The sequence below is a fragment of the Meriones unguiculatus genome, chromosome 8 (genome assembly GCF_030254825.1).
Source record: "Meriones unguiculatus strain TT.TT164.6M chromosome 8, Bangor_MerUng_6.1, whole genome shotgun sequence".
Classification (NCBI taxonomy): Eukaryota; Metazoa; Chordata; class Mammalia; order Rodentia; family Muridae; genus Meriones; species Meriones unguiculatus.
The window spans coordinates 87177025-87203328 of NC_083356.1; the positions used below are offsets into that span (position 1 = coordinate 87177025).

At 38.3% G+C, this 26304-nt stretch overlaps 1 pseudogene; it reads right to left on the reverse strand.

Annotated features, from left to right (window-relative positions):
- On the reverse strand, positions 1-26045 carry LOC110544968 (large ribosomal subunit protein eL8-like; annotated as a pseudogene).
- Between the last annotated feature and the right edge of the window lie 259 nt (positions 26046-26304).

The window sequence follows — 26304 nt, forward strand, 5'->3', positions numbered from 1 at the left end:
TTAACTCAGTTTACCGGTGAGTTCTTTAGCTTTTGCCTTTTCCAGCTTGTCAGTGCCAGCCACAGATTTATGAACCATGATAACCTCCCCAGTTGCGGAGGATTTCACTGTATTCGTCTTTGTAATTGGTCCTAATAGGTTCCACTAGCTTAGTCAGAGCGCCCTTATCTTCTGAGTTAACCTTTGTGAAGGTGACAGTGGTGCAGGTCTTCCTGTGGACCAGACCCCACATCTTTCTGCACAGGGCAGGTAGAAAAACCACCAGCTCAATGGGGTCTATGTCAATCACCACTGGCTGAGCCTTCCTGTTCTCCACAGAGGTGGTGACTGTATTGACCCCAGATCGAAGGACAGGTTGTCTGTTAGTTGGGATGTCCCTTTTCCCAGCAGTTTTCTTCTCAGCATGGGCCAGTAGCCTTTGATTCTTCTGCTTTGCCTCTGGCCTGCACTTGTGGGCAACCTTAAGCAGCTCGGTAGCTGTTTGCTGGTCCAGGGCCTGGGTGAACTGCTTAATGGGAGGGTGTACTTTGGGACACTTACAGAAGTTGTCCCTTTGCTGCTGCAGCCTGATGTAGCAGGGCTTTTTGATGAAGCGTGCAAGCTCTTTTGGACTGAATATCCTCCCTAACTCTGAAGTTATTTGTCCACTGTTATACAATGTAACTAGAAAATCATGTTCCCAGGACAGTAGAACAATGCTCCAAATCTCTGTTTAGATAAAGACATTTGCTTATTTGAATTCATGGAAGGATTTATATTGCTATCTACAAGTAGATATCCATAGTTAGAGATATTTTATAGCTTTTTGACATTCAAATATTGCATAGGTTTAAGGGCTCAAAAATACGGAGGAACTATAAAAGCTGAATAACGGTCCATTTGTAAAATATTTCTTAAAGTATAGAACACTCAGATTTAATACTTGGTTTTGCTTGTTTAAGCACATGGTAGAATGTGAACACATTTTTCATTTGACAGAACAATACTGATTGAATAATGTAGTCTCTATGGGGATAATGCCAAAGCGAAGAAAGAAAATGACAGGCATGTCTTCTTAGGAAAGACCATTTAAACTATGCTTAGCATGGTTGTTCTTTATAGCAAAATATTTCATTTCTCTTTTGACAGAAAATGATTTCCTTATTCTTATTGAAATGTATTTTTACATGATTGAGACACATTCTCATCCCTGAAATTAAGATGCATTTGAACCAGCCGTAGTACCTGCTGTGTTGCAGAAACATGAAGTATACAACACTTTCTCAATGGCCCATACAAAAACAGTTTCAATTTTCCTACTAACAGTTGAATAAAGGTCTGAAATTCTAAGGTCAACAAAGTTTCTAAGGTAGGTATTTGCCATTTCATAGTCACTGAAAATAAAGAGGATTTATATCTTTGGTTAACATAGACAATAGAAAAATTTCTAAATGGTGTTTAGTTGCTGCTGCTTCCAGAGTAGTAAATCACAAAATATGATCTTTACTTTTTCTTTTTTTTTTTAACTTTCCTGGAGATGTTATAGCAATTTTGTTTGTTGGAGGTAGGACAGGAAATGTAATTAAAGGCTAAATTTAGATTCACATTTCATTTTAACCAAAAGAGTATGTGTGATTTGGACACCAGTCACCTAAGCACTTCCTATTTTTAAGGCGGCGTATGTTGTCAGCAAATCAGATTATCCAATAGCAAAAATACATCTGGCAGAGTTAACTATACCAGGTAACCTGAAACAGGAGCTTAAGGGTAATTAACTATGTTTTAACATTGGGTTGTTGTAGAAGAGTTATCTGAAATCTCTCTTTGTAGCATTGCTATTAAAGGAATACAACGGAAAGAAGACGAATGAAGACACTAAACTAAATTTCTGCCTTTGCATTTGACTGTACTAATAACAGCATAGTTAAAAAGAAAGCAACCCTGGTTTATATTATGTATACTTTAAAAATTTTTTTAGGCATTGATTCTTTTGCTTTTCCATATGGTCTTCATAAAATGAAGCTTTAGATCACAGAATCCTTAGCAAAGGCCTGCTACACATATCCACATTTACATTTGAAAAATATAAAAGCTTTCAATTTGGATTGACTTCAGGTACCTCTCTCATAAGAAAATACCCAATCGAATTATTTTGGACATTTGTCATTAACAATGTGGAGGAAAAGCTTTAATTTGTAACTTTATAAAAGAAACGTGGGGAGCTCTGTTTATAAAAAATGTTTTAATATATATGCTGTTGAAAGGGTGGGTCCATATTTGTGGGGCATACAGTAGAGTCCTGTGCACAAATACATACAACTCTGGTCTGGTTGGTTCAGATTTAATTACACATCTTATTGATAAGATCTAAATTGAGTTGAACTGTCCATTTAGTTGGCACCGCCTCTGAATGCCTCCAAACTTTGCTCCTCATTTTATGAAGAACCCATACTTCTCTGTATGCAGTGTTCTAAGAAAATGTGCCTTTTAAAATTATTATTATTCACTTTAGATCACAGTTTCAGTCCCCTCTCTCCTGTCCTCCTGGTTCCACCCTTCCTCTCTCTCAACCCCTCACTCCTCATAAAAGGGAAGGCACCCCCCCAAACAACCCACCTTTGCACATCAAGTCTTATTAGGACTGAGCTGCATCCTTGAAAAGCAGGCAACAGAGTCCATGTCAGAGACAGCTCCTGCCTCCCTTACTAGGTTACCCATACGAGGACTAGGTTCCCCTTTGACTACAGCTGTGTAGAGGGCATAAGTCGAGTCCATGCATAGTCCTTGATTGGTGCTTCACTCTTTGTAAGCATGCCTGGGTCCCGGTTCCTTGACTCTTGGTCTTCTTGTGGAGTTCTTGCCCCTCTGGGTCCTTCTCTCCTTCCTTCACTTTTCAATAAGGACCCCATGTTCTACCAAAGTTTGGCTGTGAGTATCAGCATCTGTTTCAATATGCTGCTGGGTGAAGCATCTCAGAGGATAACCATGCTTGACTTCCACTTGCAGGCATAGCAGGGTATCATTAATAGTGTCAGGGACTGGTTCTCTCCCATGGGGCCTCAGGGTAGGCCAGGCATTGGTTGGACATTTCCTTAATCTCTGCTCTAACTTTATCCCTGAAAATCTTGTAGGCAGTGCAAATTTGGGGTTGAAGTTTTATGCTTGAATCTCACTCAGAAAGGAATAGGCAGCAGGGATGGATGAAGAGAGGAAACAGGGTAGGAGAGGGAGTGTGGAGGGAAATGAGGATTGGGATCAGTTGTGGGGAACAGATGAGGAGAGTGTGTGGGTGGGAGATCAGAGGGCTTGGAGAGAGAAGAAAAACCTGGGTTGGGGGTATAGCTGAGACAAGCTGGAGACCTATGACAGGGTAGGCTACTAGGATATTATGGGGTGACTCTGGTCAAAACTCCTAAGAGTGGGGTCATAGAGACTGAAGAGGACACCTTCTAGCTAGGCAGGACTTTTGGTGGAGAGAGGGAATACCAAACCACCTGCAAATGTGCTTTTTAAAAAAAAAATTCTTATACATTACATTCTGATTACAATTTTTCCTTCTTCCAATCATCCCAGTCTATCATTCCCTATCTCTCCTCCCTGTTCCCCCAGTTCTACTGCTCTTCCATTTCTGTTCCAAAAAAAAAAAGAGAAGTCCTCCCAGAGATATCAACAAAACACAGCATAACAAGTTCAGTTAAGACTAGGCACAGGGCCTCCTATCATGGCTGGATGAGGCACCACTGTAGGAGGAAAAAGAGAAGACAAAAGAGTCAGGGACACTCCCTCTCCCACATTAGGGGTCCCACGAGGGTTCATGATTGTCCCTCCTGTCTCTGTGGTCCCCAATGAGCTCTGTTTAGATGATTCTATGCATTGTGTTCTCATGGCATCCTGGACCCCTCTGGATCCTGCAGTCTTTTCCCTCCCCTCTTTTGGAGGGTTCCTCTGGCTCTACCAAGTATTTGGATGTGGGTCTCTGCATCTGCCCTTATCAGTTACTAGATGACTCCTCTCTAATGACCTTTGGACTAGGCACTGATGTATGAGTATAGCATAATATCATTAGTAATCATTTCATTGAATTTCTCTCTAATTATGATTATTTTTTTTCTGCCATTGGTCTCTGGGCTGTACAGCCTCTGGTTACTGGCAATTGAGGCAGAGTCAGGCTTGGCCTCCATCTCAGGGCTTGGGCCTCAATTGGTTGGCAACTCCTCCAAGTTCTGCGCTACCATTACTGAAGCTCAGTGGTGGCAGGAAAAAAAAACAAACACGTAGGTCTAAGGTTTTTGTGGCTGGGTTGGTGTTCCAGTCCCACTGCTTGAAACTTTGCTGGGTGATATAAGATGGCTGGCTTAGGCCCTGTATCCCTGGTGTTAGGATTCTTCCTTAGAGTCACTCACAAACATTCTATGGAGTTTCCGTTTGCTAGGACTCTACATTGACCTCCTAAATAGCCCCTAATTCTAGTCCTCTCTGACAGTATGCTCTTTCGCCCTCAGCAAGTGTATTCTTACACATTTTACTCAAATTGGCCTATATTCTCTGATAACACCATGCCGTTTCAGCAAGGAGCATAGTGTTTCAAAAAACTAAAGAAATTTAAAAGTTCACTCTGCTGTCCTTCACAATCAAAATGAGCCAAATCCTTCTTCTCATTAACCCAGTTTTTATGGCTCCATCCATGAACGATTTGAGGTCTTAATCCTTATCTCACTTATTCTGAGGAGAGCTTGGATTCATTCATATGTATGTGTTTTCTCAAATGCAGTAGATACTTGGGAACAAAAATAGAAATAAAGCAATGTGGAACACGAGATCAACAATGTCGCAAATTTGTGAATCAGCTTCTGAATGACCTGCCTTTGACACCCAAACACACTAGTCCATTCACCCTCAAAATGTCAATTATGTAACTCAAGAGCATTTGTGAGGGCTGAGAAACAGTTTGTTTATGTAACCTGCTGTTGTTTTAAAGGGCAATGCCCAGATGTTCTGGGTGTGTGATAAGGAAAGAACTAATTAGTCTGTCTGCTCAACTATAGCCTACCTATGAGTACATGGATGCTGAAGGTTGGATGCAATGTGATGTTCTAGATGTGCACAAGGCTCATGAGCTTCATAGGAAATAAGAGGTTTAAATCAATCTTTGCTTTAAGTGCTGTTCTTTCCATAAGCATATTCTGGGGTCCTTTCAAATCCCTAGTCTGTTTTGTTTTTTTTTTCCTTCTGCTTCTTCTACACTTATAAAACATTAAAGCAATCGCCTCTACTGATGCAGGTTGCATTGTGTGGTTGTACAGTTTTAGCCATAAATTTTATTATAAACTAAATAATCTGAAATGATAGATTTATTCACCAGGTCTATTAACTATCAAAAAACCCTTTTGTCTTTTTCTTAAGTAAAATAATAATAATAATAATAATAATAATAATAATAATAATAATACTGAAAATGCATGTGCTTTATAATTTTATGTCAGTTTGACACAACTACAGTCATCTGAGAGGAGGGAACCTTAATTTAAAAAAAAATGTCTTCATAAGAGCCATAAGATCAGGTTTAAGCCAGGCCTGTAATATATTTTCTTTACTAGTGATGGAGGATCCGACCATTGTGGGTGGTGTTATCCATAGCCTAATGGTTCTGGGGTCTATAAGAAAGCACACTGTACCTGGTAAGCTAGGGTCAAATGGAAGGGGAGGAGGAACTCCCCTAGCAGTGGACCTGGAAAGGGAAATGGGAGGAGATGAGAGAGGGAGAGTGGAATTGGGAGTGTATGAGAGAGGGGGATACAGCTGGAATACAAAGTGAATAAACTGCAATTAAGATAAAAAAATAAAAATTTAATTTAAAAAAAAGAAAAGAAAGCACAATGAGCAATCCAGGAGGACCGAGCCAGTAAGCAGCACCCCTCCATGACTTCTGCATCAGCTCCTGCCTCCAGGTTCCTGCCATGCTTGAGTTCTTGTCCTGACTTCATTCCAAGACAAACAGTGATATGGAAGTTTAAGACAAACAAACCCCTTTCTCCCCAACTTGATTTTTGATCATGGTTTTTCGTCAAAGAAATAGAAACCCTGACTTAGAAAGTATGTTTGAATAGATGTCGAAGATTTGATCAAACATCCCCTTTATGGACGAAAATCATTCTACCCTAGATAAGACTGAAGTCATCTGGGCATTCTCACAGTGTTTTGAACAAAGTGATGTTATTTTCTTTGACACATTTTACATTCATTTTCTTTTGTCATGTGAACTTCTGGTATCCTCTACTTCAGACTTTAAAATCCCTGATTTCTCCTGAAAGCCTCAACATTTCTTTGGAAAACTGTTCTTTATCAACTAAGGGATATTTTTATGTAAATCCATTTCTACAATGTGTGAAAATTACAGCATAGTGAGGTGGGAATGTTCTTCACGACTTAGAAATTACAACTTGTAACAGGTCTTTTATCCTGTAGATCATAATAATTTTACAGTGCAATTAGCTAATCTCAATTTACTAAGTTCAATTAAAATTATCTTTTATTAATATCCAACCGTCAATGTTAGAAAATCATGAGCATCCATTGATAGTTAACTCTTTCAAAGCCATTATTGCTGAGGCTTATTTGTGAAAGTGTTTAGAAAAATTAAAAGTGATTAAATATTGACGTAAAATATTTAAAAAATAAGACTTGAAATTCTCATGGGACAGAAGGGCCAAGAATTCCAGATATTTTCTTGATTTTATTTTTCTTGGGAATTATGTTAAATTATTTGTTCTTAACTATAGACTATTTAAATTATTTTCTGATGCATATCTTCATTCTAAAAGGTTTAAGGATATTTCACAGTCTCGTATATTTTTCCTTTTATTGACCTTACTCATTACACTGCTTTAAGAAACAGTGTCAAGAGACAATTCACATTTTAGCATTAACAGAAACACTTTACTTAATATTTAACTTTAATTATAACATTTTTGTATGCTATTATAGAAAAACTACTTAACGGATATTACTCAGCTTTTAAAAAAATAGAATAATGAAATTTTCACGTAAAGAGATGAAACTGAAATGTATATATATTTTCTGAGTGAGCTAACCCGGTCCCAGAGAATCAATTGCTGTACATACTTTTTCTAATGTGATGGTCAGTGATACAGATATTTTGTTTTATATATTTAATTTGGTGCATAAGTCCAAACCAGACAACTAGAAGTGGGCCATTGTAATTGAGAGCAGATAAAGGAAGGAGGCCAGCGGATTGTAGGTAAAATGAACGCAAGGACATAGAACACAGGGTAAACAGGCTTAACCAGTGAAGAGTAAGGGAAGATGGGAGAAAAAATAAAGGGTGGGAGAAGGAGCTAACCTAGACGTATTAATCACAATTTCCAGTGACACACATAATAAAAGGTAATAGTAGAGCAGATGTGATATGAAATAAGGGGGATCCTGGGGAGCAGAGGAAAAAGGTAACCACCAACCCAAACCCAACTACAAATCCTGAGATCAAGAGTGACTTGCCTGTGTGATACACTGATGCAATAGTGCCCGTCACATGCACTAGCCCATACTGGACACTTTGAGTGGCCAAGAACCTGAGACTAGAGAGGCCATAGGTCTATGTGGAAACCAAATACTATTGTTCTGCCAAAGGAAGATAGCAATAAAACGACTCCTAGTGACATCCTGCTGTACTCAAAGTGAGTAACTTTAAAACATACCATCCTAAGTGGGGTATTTTCATTTAGTTCTCAGGGAACTATGCCACAGAGGAAGCAGGAAGATTGTAAGAGCCAGAGGGGAAGAATGCCACCAAGGGAACATCATTGTCTTCCAAACACAGCAAGAGATATGCACATCTGAACTCAGAGACCATGACAGCCTGCAGAGGACGGGCAGAGGTTTGAGCCACATACGGTCCCAGTGCTGAGAGCGGTAGTTGACATGATCTCTCACCCTTAACGAAGAAACTATCTCTGAATGATAACTTCATGAGAAGGAAAAATTAGTTTTCTCCAATAAAATCTCACTGTGTATGTAAACCACACTTAAGCGTAAGCCTTACATCCAGGGCACTACATGGCCAACAAAAACTCAATGGCATTTTTTTTCTCTCAATTTGCTTTGTTTTGGAGTGTCTTAGTGATTTTTTTTGTTTGTGGTATATTTTGCAACTTTGTGTTTTTTGTGAATTTTGTGTGTGTGTTTATAGGGCTTTCTCACTTTTTTTTTTACGTGTTTGATTTCTAAATTGAGAGACAGAAGAAGGCATGCTGTTCCTTGTGTGGGGAGGACAACCTGGGAATAGACTGGGGAGGGGAACCATGATCAGAATACATTATATGAAATTTTTTTTCCAATAAAAACTTAAAAAAATAAAAATAAATAAATAATAACAAAAAAAGAAGAAGAAAAAGCTTTATGGAAATCCACTACTTAGACAACTGATTATAATATACTATCAATGAGTAGAGAGTGATGTTTTCATAAAATATAAGTTATAATATGAAAATTTCGGTGCAACGCATGAGATACTACTTTAAGAGTCATTGATTATGGAAGAGAAAGGCTTATACAAAAGAACAAAGCTTGTAGTCATTGCTTTTGGTACCTACTCCATAACTACATGGTAGAAACCTATTGCTGAAGATAACATACAGTTGACAGGTAGGACTTAGAGAAATCACTCTCAGTCCAATAAGAAAATATTCTGGTGTGGCAAGGTGGGACTTTTCGGGGAGGGGCATCAACCCACCCATGAAACCCTGACCCAAAATTTGTCTCACCTAGGAGAAATGTAGGGATAAGGTTGGAACAGTAATTGTGGAAATGGCAAACAAATGACTGGCCCAACTTGGGACCCACGCCATAAGGGAGAAAGCCAACTCCTGACACTATTAATGATTCTCTGCTATGCTTTCAGAGAGGAGCGTACCATAACGGTCTTCTGAAAGGCTCCACCCTGCAGCTGATGAAGGCAAATTGAGAAAAACCACAGCCAAACAATAAGCCAAGCTAGGAGAGTTTTGTGGAAGAATGGAAGGAAGAATTGGGGGAGAGAGAGGGGTCAGGGACGCCACAAGAAGACTTACAGAATCAATTAACTTGGGGCCACGTGGACTAACTAACTCAGACTGAACCACCAACCAAAGAGCGTGTGCAGGCTTGATACAGACCCCCTACAGCAGCAGCTTGATCTTTACATGGGTTCCCTAACAACGGGAATAGAGGCTCTCTGTTTCCTACCTTTAGATCCCTTTCCCATAGCTGGGATGTCTTGTCTGGCCTCAGTGGAAGGGGATGTGCTTAGTCCTTTTTAAACTTGAGATGCCAGGGTGGGTTGGTACCACGTGGGAACCTCCCCTTCTCTAAGAAGGAGAGTATTAACTGGGGGGGGGAGGGGGAGGTAAAGTGATGGCGGGACTGATGGGAGCAAAGGGAAGAGGCTGGAAACAGGCTATAATGTAATTAAACAAACAAACAAACAAACCATTAGGTGGTTGAAAAGCCACATAGAAGAATGAGAAAAGGAAAAAGAGAAGAAAATATCCTCTTTGTCGTAAGCTTTTGTATTGTCAGAAGACTGCTTTGTAGATTACTGAGTGAGAAAAACTTATCATGCTCTTATCAAGCATTGTACTTGCATTCTATCATATTGAATTGCAAGGCAAGACACGCCAACTGGCGTATCAGTGATGTGATTGTGGTGAGGCAATCAGCCACGTTCTGATGGATTTTAGGTCTGCTCAACAGAAGGAAATTATGCCAGGCATTGAAACCTGCTGAAAATTCCATTACTGAGGAAGTTTTAAGTCCTAAGCCTAGTACTTTCATTTTCCTAAATGGTCATTTTTCTCAGACTGCCTTCTGAATTTTTATGCTTCACCCATAGTCCTGGGTTCCCTTCATGCTTAGTTAGAGAAGCTTCTTTGTAATAGGAAGCATTGACTACAGAGACTAAAAAAACTGGTTGAAGTGCTAAGAATAAGTGAGTGTGAGTATTCATCCCTGACTGGAACATCTTTTATCTACCTCTATTTCCCCTTCCAAAGATGGTGAAATATAACAAACAAAGCAGAAAGAGCATAAGATCAGGAGGACTAGAGAAGATCTCTGAGCACTGTCTTTCAGAAACATATGGCTTGTCCACACAGGCACTCACAGCACGTCTGGTTATGTGAATAAGATCCACAAAAGATAAATCTAGCCAAAATTCCAACATAGTCTAGATGAGAACTCATAAGGTGCTACTGCTAAGGAAGAAGTTATTGATGCTTAACAGCTCTTGAGGAAAGGATGATCAGTCTCATTTGAGGCTTTAGCCCTTGGCTAAAGTCACTAACAGGTTGCCTATATGCAGTGGATGCCCTCATAACCATGCACATAAAGATAGCACCAAATGTTCTTAGCTGGTTATTAAAACATAAGAAAGGAATAGGACATGATGACCTGGAAGACTGGCTTGTGTGAAGCTCCAGGAGGCCTTAAAGGGTGTGTGGGGTGTGGTAAATGGCGATCATATTTCATTATACACATGTGATATTTTCAAATATATAGTTATTAATAGATTTTTGTTTTTATTTGATATTTATTATAGAAAAAACACTAGTACTGTTTTTACATGTAACCTAGTACTTTGTGAAGCACAGCTTACATGAAAATATTAGGTAGTCTTTCAGAAATATGTACAACTTTAATGTCTTTACCAGTGAAATTAGTTTAAATAGAATTAAAGTTTATACTTACATTTATTAAAGTACAGATGTAGAGAATATATGTAGCAAAGTAGACTATATAGCAAGACATCAAAACAAGAAAAAAAGGCTCAGGAAGTTACTTTATCTTTTTTTCTTACAAGGAGTTTAAATAAAATGTTCACAATTTTGAAGCCTATGCTTAGTAATAGGACATAATTCTGATGGTCCCTTACATACATGAAGAAATAATGAGTAACTTCCCAAACTCATTGGAACACTAAATCTACTTAGAATGTTTAAGTTAAGCTTCTGGAGAAATGAACTTTGCTATCCTGTTTGAATGATGTAATTAACATAATTTAGAACAGTAAAGAACACTTTGATATAAAAATATATCTCTCTACAACTTGTAAAGTAATCCAAATTGAACTGTATGGGATGTCATTTTTCCTTTACAACTGTCATCTTTTCATATATTTCTTATCTCTGTGTGTATGTGTGGTGTGTGTGTGTGTGTGTGTGTGTGTGTGTGTGTGTGTTTGTGTGTGTGTGTAATTTCTGGTTTGAACTAGGCAAAGCTAGATTATTTTAAAAGTTTATGTTGTCTTTGGATTTTCAATTTAATTTTCTCTGTTGGGAATCATGAGCTACTTAAAGTATATCTGAAAATAACGGCTAAACATTCAAACTTTTAACAGTCATACAACTTTATGGACAGGAATCATGTAGTGAAGAGTATAAAATAAAGAAGGAAAAATGATACAGTTCAAATGTTCCTATGTCCTAATGGTCTGGTTTCATCTGTACAAACGATCTGACTTTCCTCGTCAGGCATCAGAGTTTTTACCATCTTTGAAGTCTGTGCTGGAAAGTATATTGGTAGCACACATTTTCATTCATTTTCCTAATCATGCTAAGGCCTTTCTTATATACTAACCCTTGCCTAGGACATTTCCCTTGCTGTCCATATCCTCTTACTAGATTTTTTTTGCATTATTAAAATTAAATGCCACATTCTGACTGCTATTTTTGAATGCCAACCTAAAACACACCATGCTACACTTATGCCATTTTTAGCACTAAGTATAACAGATGACTGATAGTAATTTATTGACCTGTTTCCTTATAAGGAAGTCACTTATGAGGCTTTTAGAACAATGCCGTGCAAGTGTGAAGCCTGGACTTGCTTGAATATCTTTTATTGAAAGTACAGAAAACAAATGTCAATTGTGATTGAATATAGTTGGTGGGCTTTACTATCTAGTGGAATAATGGTGGTTAATCAAAATATGAGAGAAATGGGAAAAAGAATAAAATAAACTAATTATGAGAAAAATTTAACCAAGTAAAGTACTACCACTGACAGAAATATGTACTAAGGTAAACATACTAAGCATAGAGGCCAATGTAGAAAATAAAAGAGGCATAGTTTAGACAGTTCTGTTGTGATGAATTAGAAGCAGGTGCTAGAGATGGTGTTTATCAAGAACAGTACAAAAATGCTGGTGGACATTAGGTACTGCTGGGGTTGGGAAAGATACAAACATGTATTCTAGCTTTTATCAATTTGATTCTTTGAAAAATCATCTGGGTAAATAAGAGGCTTTCACTGTATTCAACAAATACAAACATTCATTAGCTACCTAAGATGAACAGGGACCAAAAATCTAATTTATCCATTTCTTTTCTTTTTATTTTTTATTTATTAAAATTTATTCACATTGTACTCCAGCTGTAACCCCCTGCCTAGTTCCCTCCCAATTCCCCCTTCCCTCCCTCATTTCCTCCCATTCCCCTTTCCCAGTCCACTGATAGGGGTGGTCCTCCTCCCCTTCCATCTGACCCTATCCTATCAGGTCTCATCAGGACTGGCTGCATTGTCTTCCTGGTGTGGCCTGGTATGGCTGCCCACCCTGGGGGGAGGTGATCAAAGAGACAGCCACTGAGTTCTTGTTAGAGACATTCCCTGTTCCCCTTACTAGGGTACCCACTTGGACACTGCTCTGCCATGGGCTACATCTGTGCAGAGGTTCTAGGTTATATCCATGCATAGGCCTTGGTTGGAGTATTAGTCTCAGAAAAGACCTCCATGCCAAGAGGTTCTGTTCCTCTCCTTGTGGAGCTCCTGTCCCCTCCAGGTATTTATATCACCTCTTTTCACAGGATTGCACTCTGCCCAAAGTTTGACTATGAGTCTCAGCATCTGCTTCCATATCCCACTGGGTAGAGTCTTTCAGAGGCCCTCTGTGGTAGGCTCCTGTCCTGCTCCCTGTTTTCTCTCTCTTCTGATGTCTATCCTGTTTGCCTTTCTGAGTGAGGATTGATTATCTTACACAGGGTTCTCCTTTTTGCTTAGCTTCTTTAGGTGTACAGATTTTAGTATGTTTATCCTATATTATATGTCTAATATACACTTATGAGTGAGTATATACCATGTGTGTCTTTCTGCTTCTGGGATACCTCACTCAGGATGATCTTTTCTAGTTCCTACCATTTGCCTCCAAATTTAATGATTTCCTTGTTTTTAATTGCTGAGTAGTATTCCATTGTATAAATGTACCACAATTTCTGTATCCAATCCTCAGTTGAGGGGCATTTGGGTTGTTTCATGATTCTGGCTATTACAAATAAAGCTGCTACAAACATGGCTGAGCAAATGGCCTTGTTGTATACTTGAGCATATTTTGGATATATGCCTAGGAGTGGTACTGCTGGATCTTGAGGTAACACTATTCCTAATTTCCTGAGAAAGTGCCAGAGTGATTTCCAAAGTGTTTTAGACTTCCCTAGGGGCTTCTAGTCTGACTAAAATTTGAAAACACAAAAACAAAAAAACAAAACAAAGAAACAAACAAAAAATTTCCCCCAGTCCTATAGACAAGGGAGTCAGAAATAAAGTTAAAGTGAGGATTAACCACAAGAACCATAAGACCTAAAGCAGTGATCATGAGCATGATAAAAATTGAGAAGAAAACGATTAGAAAAGTCATTTTATATCAGTACAGTGTTAAGCTTTCGAAAAATTGCCTCACCAGCTAAAGCAGATTTCTCTGTTTCTTGACTTTAACCTTCATTTTTTTTCATTAGAGAATAAAAAGAAAGGTAGGCATAGAAGAAATATTGTTTTTAAACATGAATGTGAAAATGTCTCAGGAGATGATAGAAATTTGAAGCTATGCAAAAAAAAAAAAACTGAAAGGAAAGTATTTAATAGCAAATAAACAATGGCCTGAGAATTTACACTTGAACTCTGAAAACATAGGACTGTGTGTGTAAAAGATACATACATAAAGACATTGGTGATTGGCCAAAGGCTTAGCAAGTTTGGCACGATTTGAAGGGGAAAGAGGCGGTGAAGCAATCTTTGGCCCTTTGATTTGGCAACTCAATGTTGGTTGCAGCTTTTGACTTTCACTTTTTCTCAGGAAACATTTCTTAATATCCATCACCTACTAGTAAAAATGAGTGATTAATATGAAACTAAATTATGTAAAACATTAAAAGTAAATACATAAAGTTAATACCCAAATTTGTGGTGTGTTTCCCACCGTAGTCAAACTTCTCTGCAGTTATGATTGCAGACACCCATCACATCCAGAGGGTTGTCTCATAGGTGTTTTCCAATCTAGCCAATTTGACAATGACACATTTGGTGAGTTTTTATTTCCACATCTGACTCTCCAAGAAATCAATAAAAGTGTCAGATTTAAGGGAAAAATATGCATGTGGAAACAGTTAATTTGTGCAATCTTTCATTTTATGAAAAAAATTACAGGTATGAGTAGGTGGCAAAGACTACAGGTATTTCTCATGCAGAGAGGGAAAAAGGAAGACAAGATACTTGATGAAGATAGGTCCCAAAGAAGCAAAGGATGGAGGCACAAGGAAGTCATTTATACTATATCTTTTTCTTTCTTTCTTTCTTTCTTTCTTTCTTTCTTTCTTTCTTTCTTTCTTTCTTTCTTTCTTTCTTTCCTTCCTTCCTTCCTTCCTTCCTTCCTTCCTTCCTTCCTTCCTTCCTTCCTCCTTCCTTCCTTCCTTCCTTCCTTCCTTCCTTCCTTCCTTTCTTTCTTTCTTTCTTTCTTTCTTTCTTTCTTTCTTTCTTTCTTTGTTTTTATTCACCTCACAGCATGATCGCAATCACCCTCCTTCCTCACCCTCCCTCACACCCTTCTCCCATTTTCCAATTCTCTTATTCTCAGAGAAAGGGAGGCCCTTATATGGGTGCCAACCCACCTTGGTACATCAAAACAACAGTACTGTTGGTGTTCTGTTTAGGAAGTTGTCTCCTGTACCAATGAGTCCTAGGGTATTCCCCACTTTTTCTTCTAACCAATTTAATGTGTCTGGTTTTAAGTTGAGGTCTTTGATCCACTTGGACTTTAGCTTTGAGCAGGTTGATAAGTATAGATCTATTGTCATTTTTCTACATGTAGACATCCAGTTAGACCAGCACCATTTGTTGAAGATGATATCTTTTTTCCATTGTATGGTTTTGGCATCTTTGTAAAAGACCAGGTGTCTATAAGTGTGTGGGTTTATTTCTGGATCTTCTGTTCAGTTCCATTGATCCACCATTCTGTTTCTATGTCAGTGCCATGCAGTTTTTCTTACTGTTGCTCTATAGTACAGCTTAAAATCATGGAATCATGGATGGAGATACCTCCAGAAGATCTTTTGTTGTAGAGGATTGTTTTAACAATTCTGGGTTTCTTGTTATTCCATACGAAGTTGAGGATTTTTCTTTCCAGGTTTGTAAAGAATTGTGTTGGTAATTGCATTGAACCTATAGATTGCTTTTGGTAAGATGGCCATTTTTACTATGTTAATCCTGCCAAGCCATGAGCATGGGAGATCTTTCCATCTTCTGATATCTTCTTCTAACAGCACAGGCTCTAAGAGAAATAATCAATAAATAGGACCTCATGAAACTGAAAAGCTTCTGTAAAGCAAAGAACACTGTCAGCAAAACAAAACGACTGCCTACAGATTGGGAAAGAATCTTCATCAACCCTTTATCTGACAGAGGGCTAATATCCAGTATGTACAAAGAACTAAAGAAGCTGAAAAGCAGCAAACCAAATAATCCGATTAAAAAATGGGGAACAGAGCTAAACAAAGAGTTCTCTGTAGAGAAATATCAAATGGCAGAAAAACACTTAAAGAAATGTTCAACATCATTAGCCATCAGGGAAATGCAAATCAAAACGAACCTGAGATTTCACCTTAAACCCATCAGAATGGCCAAGATGAAAAACTGAAATGACAACACGTGCTGGAGAGGTTGTGGAGAAAGGGGAATCCTCCTCCACTGCTGGTGGGAATGTAAACTCATACAACCACTCTGGAAATCAATCTGGCGCTTTCTCAGACAACTAGGAATAGTGCTTCCCCAAGATCCAGCCATATCACTCCTGGGCATATACCTAAAAGAGGCTCAAGTACACAATAAGGAAATTTGCACAACCATATTTGTAGCAGCTTTATTTGTAATAGCTATAAGTTGGTAACAGCCCAGATGCCCCTCAACTGAAGAATGGATGCAGAAATTGTGGTACATCTACACAATGGAATATTACTCAGCAATGAAAAATAAGGAAATCATGAAATCATGGGACCTGGAAAGAATCATCCTGAGTGAGCTGTCCCAGAAGCAGAATAGTATATACTCACTCATATAGACATATAACATAGGATAAACCTACTAAAATCTGTACAGCTAAAGAAACTAATCAAGAGAGAAGACCTGACTAATATGCTCAGTCCCCATCCCGAAAGGCAAAGAGGAACTACTTCAGAAGAAGAAGAAAACAGGAAAAAACCTAGGAACCTGCCACAGAAGGCCTCTGAAAGTTCTGCCCTGCAGACTATCAAAGCAGATGCTGAGACTTATGACCAACTGTTGGGCAGAGTGCATGGAATCTTATGTAAGAAATGGGAAATAGTAAGATCTGAAGAGGACAGGAACCCCACAAGGAGAGCAACAGAACCAGAAAATTTGAACACAGGGGTCTTCCCAGAGACTCATACTCCAACCAAGTACCAGGCATGGAGATAGCCTAGAAACCCTGCACAGGTGTAGCCCATGGCAGTTTAGTGTCCAAGTGGGTAATGGGAAGAGGGACTGCCTCTGACATAAACTGATTGGCCTGCTCTTTGATCATCTCCCCTGAGTGGGGGAGCAGCCTCACCAGGCCACAGAAGATGAAAATGCAGCCACTCCTGATGTGATCTGATAGACTAAGACCAGAAGGAAGGAGAAGAGGACCTCCCCTATCAGTGGACTTGGTGAGGGGTATGTATGAAGAAAAGGGAGGGAGGGTAGGACCGGGAGGGGTGGAGGGAGGGGTTTATGGGGGGACACAAAGTGAATAAAGTGTAATTAATAAAATAAAAAATACATCTGCAGTACTAGGCACATCCTCTCTCACTGAGGCCAGACAAGACAGCCTGGTCATGTAAAAGTGATCCAAAGATAGGCAACAGAGTCAAAGACAGCCCACACTTGTTAGGGGACCCACATGAAGAACAAGCTGCACATTTGCTACACATGTGTAGAGATCTTAGGTCCAGCCTATGCATGCATGCTCTTTGGTTGGTTGTTGAGTCTCTGTGAGAGTCCCTTGATGCTGCTCACTTTCAATCCATGATCTCTATCATAGGCTGAAGACCTCTTAAGAAAGCCCCTTATATTCAAACTAGCACAAAGCAGAAAAGGCCTAAAAGTAAGGTCCTAATATGTTGAAAATATTTTGTTTTGAATTGTAAAACAGTTACTTGACCATACAATCATAATATTCTTCAAAAATAAACACAACAATAATGACTTGGAATTCAGAAAAGATGATTCATATGGAACAATGTCATTTTTTCTGTTAGATGGCTTTAAAGCCAGCATGAATCAGATAAACCTATGAGCAGTGTAATAAGAACAAGGTGCTCCACCCTGTTTCTCTGTTATTTTCTTCTCCTCCCAGGTCGCTTGAGCCAAGAGTCCTCCACATCTCCTCATCTGCTGCTGATAAGCAAGGCTAAGCCTGACTCTCCACAGCATCCTTGGAAACCTTACTCACTTATAACCTCCTCCCTTTTCCTCTCCAACAGAGGGCTAAAGATGAGGGTTTCAGAAATGAACAAGTTTATTGTGCCTGGCATTGGTTCACATTAACCCCATCTAGGATTCCTGAGAAATCAGGACACACTGGCATCTATCCCTGTCTTTCAGAACCAGAAGCCCTGCTAGGGAGAGTCAATAATGTGGGTTTTGATGTTACCCTTTAGGCAAATTTAAATATCTAAAACCATCAACTTTAGGGTAGTGATTGGGAAATTACAGCAACTATGTGAAATTCTGTCCACTGTTTATTTTGGTACAACAATACACATTAAGTATGATTTTAACATTGTAGATAATTTTAAAAGGGCTAACTAATAATAATTTCTTAAAAGTGAATGAAAATCAAATCAGATGAATGGGGAGGAGGTCCCCCATCAGTGGACTTGGAAAGGGTCACGGTGGAGATGAGGGAGGGAGGGAGGGACTGGGAGGGAATGAGGGATCGGGACACGACTGGGATACAGAGTTAATAAAATGTAACTGATAAAAAAAAAATTAAAAAAAAATTATTTAAAAAAAAAAGAAAATCAAATCCAGGTACCAAAAATTATAGCTTAAGTAGAATACAGGTATGTTCTTTCTTTCTTGTCTCGGCTGCTTCCATTAAACTCATTGCTCCCAGTCGCTGTCCCATCACACACACCGGCCCCAGATCTTTAACTAATTTAAGCTCTAGTCCACAGAAAACACTGGTCTTTCAGGTGTGAATTGTGCCTTTCTAGGGTCAATGTATGAAAAGTACCAACCTTTTTTTCCTTCCTTATGATATCTTCCCATTCATAGGCTTTGCCCTCCTGGTTTAGATTGCCAGTGGTATTTCTCCCCAGCCAGCTGCTTCTATTCACCAATGGATGCTTCACAGGGTTGCATGAGAGCAAGGAGTATGTCATAACAGAGGGATTGCCTTCCATTAGATTTCAAGCTGTGCACTGGCAATATTCCATCCAACTTTAGCCAAGGGTCTCAATCTTTGCTGTGCATAGAACTTTCTATGGTATTGATGAAATCATATGTTTTCAGGGCAAATAAACCAAGATCCTAACTAGTAGTTCATGGCTGAGCAATGAGAACCTGTGAGTAGCTCAGCTAACTGTGGCTCTGGTGGTCTAAAGGAGTTGTTTTTGAGAACCACTCACCTGTAGGAACACTGTAAGGGAATTTACACTGTTAGGAAGCTGATAGTAATATAAATAATCACTCTTCAACGGGCTCTTGAAGAATTTTCTCCATTGTTTCTGAATAGGGATAAGAGGCCTTTTTGTCCAAGAGATAAGATTTAAGATCAGAACCCTAAAAGACAAAACTTGACAATGAAAATTCAGGAAAGCATAGTTGGATTAATGAGCCATCCAAAGCAATTTGATCATCGAGACTTTAGAGTCATTTTCAAGCAAGTTCCTTCATTTTTATTTATTTAAGATTTCCTTTTATTTTAAGCATGTTTTACATAACCATTCTTTTTCTTTACATTTAAATATCACATTTAATGTTTCTCCGTAAATACATTCAGTCTACTCCATGGCATTGTCCTCTTCCTAAAAGTTAAAAAGATTGCTCATTATATACTGTTTCTAATTTTATTTCCTTTTTTCTAGTATTTCTTTATATGACAGAATTTTCAACATACATTCCAGTCAAAAACCTTTTCTTAAGTAAATCTAGATAATTTAATTGCACAAAACCAATATTTGTAAAAGCTTTCTTTAAGCATGAAAAGTTTAGATGATGTTCTATATGCCATTAACCATGAAGTTAAAACATAGTAATTAACATTTCTTTTCTTTTTTCCTCCCATTTTCTTTGCCTTCTTTCTTTCTTTACTTTTTTTTTTCTAACTCTCACACATGACAATTACATAGAACATCTGAGCAAACAGTTTGAATTCTAGACAATGATCTCTAAACAGAGGGTTTGAAGTCATGCTGACCGGCAGTATTCAATCTCTGAATGGCTCCTAACTCGCAAGTCTTGGGGCAAATGATCCTGATGTTGCAGAGAAGGGTTCCCTCATCCTTCTGCAACAATGAAAGCTTCTAATATTCCATACATCATACCCTGGGAAACTGAAAGTTCTTTTATTTCTTGCTCCCAAAATTTTCTTCTAGCCTATCTGCAAACAGATCTGAGAAGAGAATGAACCCAGCCAGGAAGGTCATCATGGCTAGTTCTCTGTGGCTAGTTTTCACAGAGGGAAAATTTTTATTCATTGATTCATTCATTCATCTATCTATTATTCCATGCCTGTGTTTTTATAGATTTATAATGTAAGTATTGGTCTTTTGAGTAGTTTTCAGAAAAAGAAAAAAATGAAATCCACATGAGGAAAGTTTCCCAGACTGCGCAGGCACCCACCCCCCTCATCTGAGGCACAAGCTCATGGTTTACATATCACTTCTCTTCCAGGGAGTACAGATTCCTGCTCAGCAAGAATTATAGCAACAGAGGGATGCACTCTACAGTGAAAAGGCCATGTGCATATACCTGGGTACCAAATCAGCTAATGTCCTCAGGTGTTCATTTTTGTATTTTAAAAAGTTCAAATCACTCTTGATGTGTTTTCTGCTAAGAAAGAAGAAAATGAAGTAGAGAACTGAGCTTTGGGAACACATGCCCCCTTTCTGTTCATATGCTCTTCCCAAAGATAAGTCTTTTCTAAAAATAACTAGTTCATGGGTTCCATCTCATTTTCAGGAAATCGGACTAATATTATTATTACTAATTTTATTATTTTCTGTCTCTTGTATATGCACATTACTTTTTTAAAAGGACAAGTCCGAGGAATGAAGAGATCACTGCAATACCAGAGTGATTGCTCAGTAAAGTGATGCCTAATGATCTGAGTTTGATACATGAAGGAAAGTGGAAGAAAACAAATTTCACATATTTTTCTTCTATCATACACATGAATGCATCACATGTAGAAATTCATACATATGTACACAGAGTTATAATCATCATAATTATAAATTTATAAAATACATAAAAATTTTGTTTAAAAGGAGATCATCACAAAGATATGCTGTATGTTTAGGTGTGTGTTTTGGTATCTTCCTGTCTCTTTAGTAAGTTTGTAGCCTGCCACATTTTCTTCATTCTAGTGAAAAAAAAAAAAGGCTGTGAAACAAGAATGAGAACACAATTTATTGGAGCCACTTATTGCTAGCATAAAATACATGCACATTTACCTCAAATCTTATGTGTTAATAGGAATCCTAGAAGAGTATACGTGCTCAGGCCAATTCAAATCCAGAGTCCAGCCAATGTTCTCTTCCTGAGGATCCACTTTTCTCTTGTTGGAGTTTTTTGTTGTGATTTGAGACAACTGCTGGGCTCTTTGCTTTATTATGTGACTTAATCCACCAGTCTTGGACTGAAGACGCTTATTTTGCTACATTCTGATGCCCAGTTTAGAGCTTTTGTGTTGTACTGTTGTATAACACACAGGGTGAATTTCTTCTTTCTCTGTTCTCTGTTTGTACCTTTTATCTTAGCCCTTATAAAATGACTTAGAATCATTTGAAGAGCATGATAGCACAGAACATTAAACCTCCAATACCTGGAAATCACTCGGCTGGAAACCTTGAACCAGACTTTGTATCCTAGTCAGTGCCATATCTTCCCACAATCTGCTAGGAAAAACAAATGCCATGAGGTCAAGTTAATGTTCTTAAGGATTTATAGCAGTCATTATAGGAATGCAGAAAAACAAAAGAACAGTAATGAGTGAGTCTGAATTATGTGAAAAGAACAGGTTTTGAAATACGATCTTAAATAGCATAGAGTTTTTTTTCATACTCAGACAGTGAAACTCCAAAATTAAGTTTTCTAAGACAGTAAAGTAATTTATAACTCTGCGATATTAGATATTTGTTTATTCTTTCTAGATACTGTGTTATTCCTATTATACCACCTACTCTGTTTATTTCTTATGATACTAATTAAAGAAATATTTTATAGCATGAAATATTATTTTGATGCCAGTTATCCCAAGCTCAGCAGGCCTCCTGGAAGCCTGTCCAAGACACTGAAAATTGATCTCTAGACACACACTTAGGAATTTTACTCATATTAGAATTAAAAACAAAACAAAACTAAACTCATCCAAATTAAACATTTTTCTATGTCCTTTTTCTTTTAATCATATTTTGATCATATTTAATATTAAAATACTTTTCCTACTATAATTTCTATTTTCTAAAATTCTAGTTTTTCTCTTACTTTTTATTAGTTCTCTTTTGGGTAATTATATTCCTAAGTAGCAAGATATCCTTTCCTTGCTTAAAGATGTCAGTCCATATGCTAATGTGTGTCATCACATCTGTACCCCACAGAATCTTAGGAAGATTGATATTCAAAATAAAAGAACAAAAACAGGATAATCAAGGTGAAAATTTGCAAGATAAGGGGTCTACTTCCTATCTTATAAGACTTTCTTTGATATAATGAACCTATTGCTTGTTCCAAAATATTTCTGAACAGTTATATGTCAAGAAACCAATCTTATCATTGAGAAGACAATCTCATAATAAAGGCAAGTAACAGCCATAAATAAAAATACATACTAGTGCCTAACCAGCTAGCAAAAGATATTTTTCAAAAATATTTGAAATTGCAATATGATGTGCTTATTTACTCTCTGAGCATTACAATTTACTAATTTTAGAATAATTATTAAGTAAAAATAACAGAGTTACATTGAATGGTTTTGGCTTCTTTGTTGAAAATCAAGTATTCATAGGTGTTTGGGTTTATTTCTGGGTCTTCTATTCGGTTCCATTGATCCACCTTTTTGCTTCTATGCCAATACTATGCCGTTTTTATTACTATTGTTCTGTAGCACAGCTTGAGATCAGGAATGGAGATACCTCCAGATGATCTGTTGTTGTACAGGATCATTTTGGAAATTCTGGGTTTTTTGTTTCTCCATATGAAGTTGAGAATTTTCCTTTCAAGGTCTGTAAAGAATTGAGCTGGTATTTTGATGGGAATTGCATTGAATCTGTAGATTGCTTTTGGTAAGATGGCCATTTTTGCTATGTTAATCCTACCGATCCATGAGCACAGGAGATCTTTCCAACTTCTGATATCTTCTTCAATTTCTTTCTTCAGAGACCTAAAGTATTTTTTCAAACAGGCTTTCACCTATTTGGTTATAGTCACCCCAAGGTACTGTATGTTATTAGTGACTATTGTGAAGGATGTTGTTTCCCTGATTTCTTTCTCAGCCCTTTTGTCTTGGGTATACAGGAGGACTTCTAGGGTTTTTTTTTTTGTTTGTTTGTTTGTTTGGTTTTTTTTGAGTTAATTTTGTATCCAGCCACTTTACTGAAGGCGTTTATCAGCTAAAGGAGTTCTCTGGTTGAATTTTTGGGGTCACTCATGTATACTAGCTTATCATCTGTGAATAGGGGTACTTTGACTTTTTCCTTTCTGATTTGTATCCTTTGATCGCCTTTACTTGTCTTATTGCTCTAGCTAGGATTTCAAATACTAAATTGAAGAGATATGGAGAGAGTGGGTAGCCTTGCCTTGTCCCTGATTTCAGTGGGATTGATTTAAGTTTCTCTCCATTGAGTTTGATTCTCTACAGTAAAAGAAATTCAGAAGGTATCTCCATCTCTGATCTCAAGCTGTACTATAGAGCAACAATACTAAAAACTTCATGGTACTGGCATAGAAACAGACTGGTGGATCAATGGAATCAAGTAGAAGACCCTGACATAAATCTACACACTTGTGGACACCTGATTTTTGACAAAGATGCCACATCCATTCAATGGAAAAAAGACAGCATCTTCAACAAATGGTGCTTGTCTAACTGGAAGTCTACATGTAGAAAAATGTAAATAGATCCGTACATATCACCCTGAACAAAACTAAAGTCCAAGTGGATCAAAGACCTCAACATAAAACCAGATACACTAAACCACTTAGAAGAAAAAGTGGGGAATACCCTTGAACTCACTGACACAGGAGACAACTTCCTGAACAGGACACCAACAGCACAGGTTCTAATAGCAACAATTAATAAATTGGACCTCATGAAACTGAAAAGCTTCTGTAAAGCAAAGGAAACTGTCCTCAGAACAAAACGATAGCCTACAGATTGGGAAAGGATCTTCACCAACCCTATTTCTGACAAAGGGCTAATATCCAGTATATATAAAGAGCTAAAGAAGTTAAACAGCAAAAAATCAAGTAATCCAATTAAAAAATGGGGTACAGAGCTAAACAGAGAATTCTCAATATAGGAATACTGAATGGCAGAGAAACACTTAAAGAAATGTTCAACCTCATTAGCCATCAGGGAAATGCAAATCAAAACGACTCTAAGATTTCATCTTACACCCATCAGAATGGTTAAGATCAAAAACTCAAGAGACAACACATGATGGAGAGGTTGTGGAGAAAGGGGAACACTTCTCCACTGCTGGTGGGAACGTAAACCTGTACAATCACTCTGGAAAGCAATCTGGCGCTTTCTCAGACAACTAGGAATAACGCTTCCTCAAGATCCAGCTATACCACTCTTAGGCATATATCCAAAAGATTCTCAAGTACACAATAAGGAAATTTGTTCAACCATGTTTGTAGCAGCCTTATATGTAATAACCAGAAGCTGGAAACAGCCCAGATGCCCCTCAGTGGAGGAATGGATGCACAAATTGTGGTATATCTACACAATGGAATATTACTCAGCAATAAAAAACAAGGAAATCATGAAAATTGCAGTAAATGGTGGGATCTGTAAAAGATCATCCTGAGTGAGCTATCACAGAAGCAGAAAGATGCACACAGTATATACTTACTTATATAGACATATAATATAGGATAAACCACTAAAATCTGTACACCTAAATAAACTAATCAAGAGGGAGGACTCTTGCTAAAATGCTCAATTCCTATCCAGAAAGGCAAAGAGGCTGGACATCAGAAGAAGGAGAAAAGAGGGAATTAGTCAGGAGCTTGACACAGAGGACCTCTGAAAAGCTCTGCCCTGCAGACTATCAATGTAGATGCTGAGACTTATGGGCAACCTTTGGTCAGAGTGCAGGGAATGTTAGGAAAGAAGTGGGAAACAGTAAGATCTGGAGAGGACAGGAACTCCACAAGGAGAGCAACAGAACCAAAAAATCTGAGCACAGGGGTTTTTCCTGAGACTGATATTCCAACCAAGGACTATGCATGGAGATAACCTAAGACCCCTGCACAGACATAGCCCATGGCAGTTCAGTATCCAAGTGGGTTCCATTGTAATAGGAACATGGACTGCCTCTGACATGAACTGATTGGCCTGCTCTTTAATTACCTCCCCCTGAGGGGGAAGCAGCATTACCAGGCCACAGAAGAAGACAATGCAGCCACTCCTGATGAGACCTAATTGACTAGGATCAGAAGGAAGGAAAAGAAGACTTCCCTATCAGTGGACTTGGGGAGGGGCATGCATGCAGAGGTTTGAGGAAGGGAGGGATGGAATGGGAGGAGGGAGTGAACCACAGGGGGGATTACAAAGTGAATAAAGTGTAATTAATAAAGAAAAAAAAAAGAAATGCTCCAAATAACAAGCAATTGAGTTTTTTAAACAGGGTAAACAAAACAAATAAACAATACAAATAAACAAGACCATTGATTAAAAAATAATAAAAGAAATACAAACAAGGAATTCATGAAATTTGCAGAGCAAAATGGTGGGATCTAGAAAAGGATACCTCATCTTGAGTAAGGTATCCTAGGTTCAGAAAGACACACATGGTATATCCTCACTTATATAGACCTATAAGATAGGATAAACATACTAAAATATGTGCACCTATAGAAGATAAACAAGAAAGACATCTTGGAGTAAGATGATCAACCCTCACTTAGAAAGACAAATGGGACGGACAGGGGAAGTAGGAGAAAACAAGTAACAGGACAGAAGCCTACTACAGACGGCCTCTGAAAGACTGTACCTAGCAGTGTATCAAAGCAGATGTGGAGATTCATAACCAAACCTTGGCCATAGTGCAGAGAATCATATGAAAGAAGGGGGAGTTAGTATAATGTGGAGAGGACAGGAGCTCCATAAGGACAAAATATATCAGGGCATGGGGGCCCTTTATGAGACTGTTTCTCCAGCCAATGACTATGAATGGATATAACCTAGAACCCCTGCTCAGATGTAGCCCACCATAGCTCAGTAGCATCAGGTACATGATCCCAAAGAACAGGTACCACCCCGATCTGCGAATGGCGGCCATCTGCAGGGCCAGTGCCATCCTGCGAAGCCAGAAGCCTGTGGTGGTGAGGAGGAAAATGACCCGCCCCTCCAAGAACTCCTGACCTCCACACCCCAGAAACAATAAAGAGTCCACTAACTTCTTCATGCAAACACACACACACACACACACACACACACACACACACACACAAAACGGTAGCTCCTGAGTATCATCTAGTATTCAGACCACACTCAAATTCCCCCTGTGGCTGTAAGAATGTTACTTATAGCTGGTTTATCCATGTGGTATCTAATTG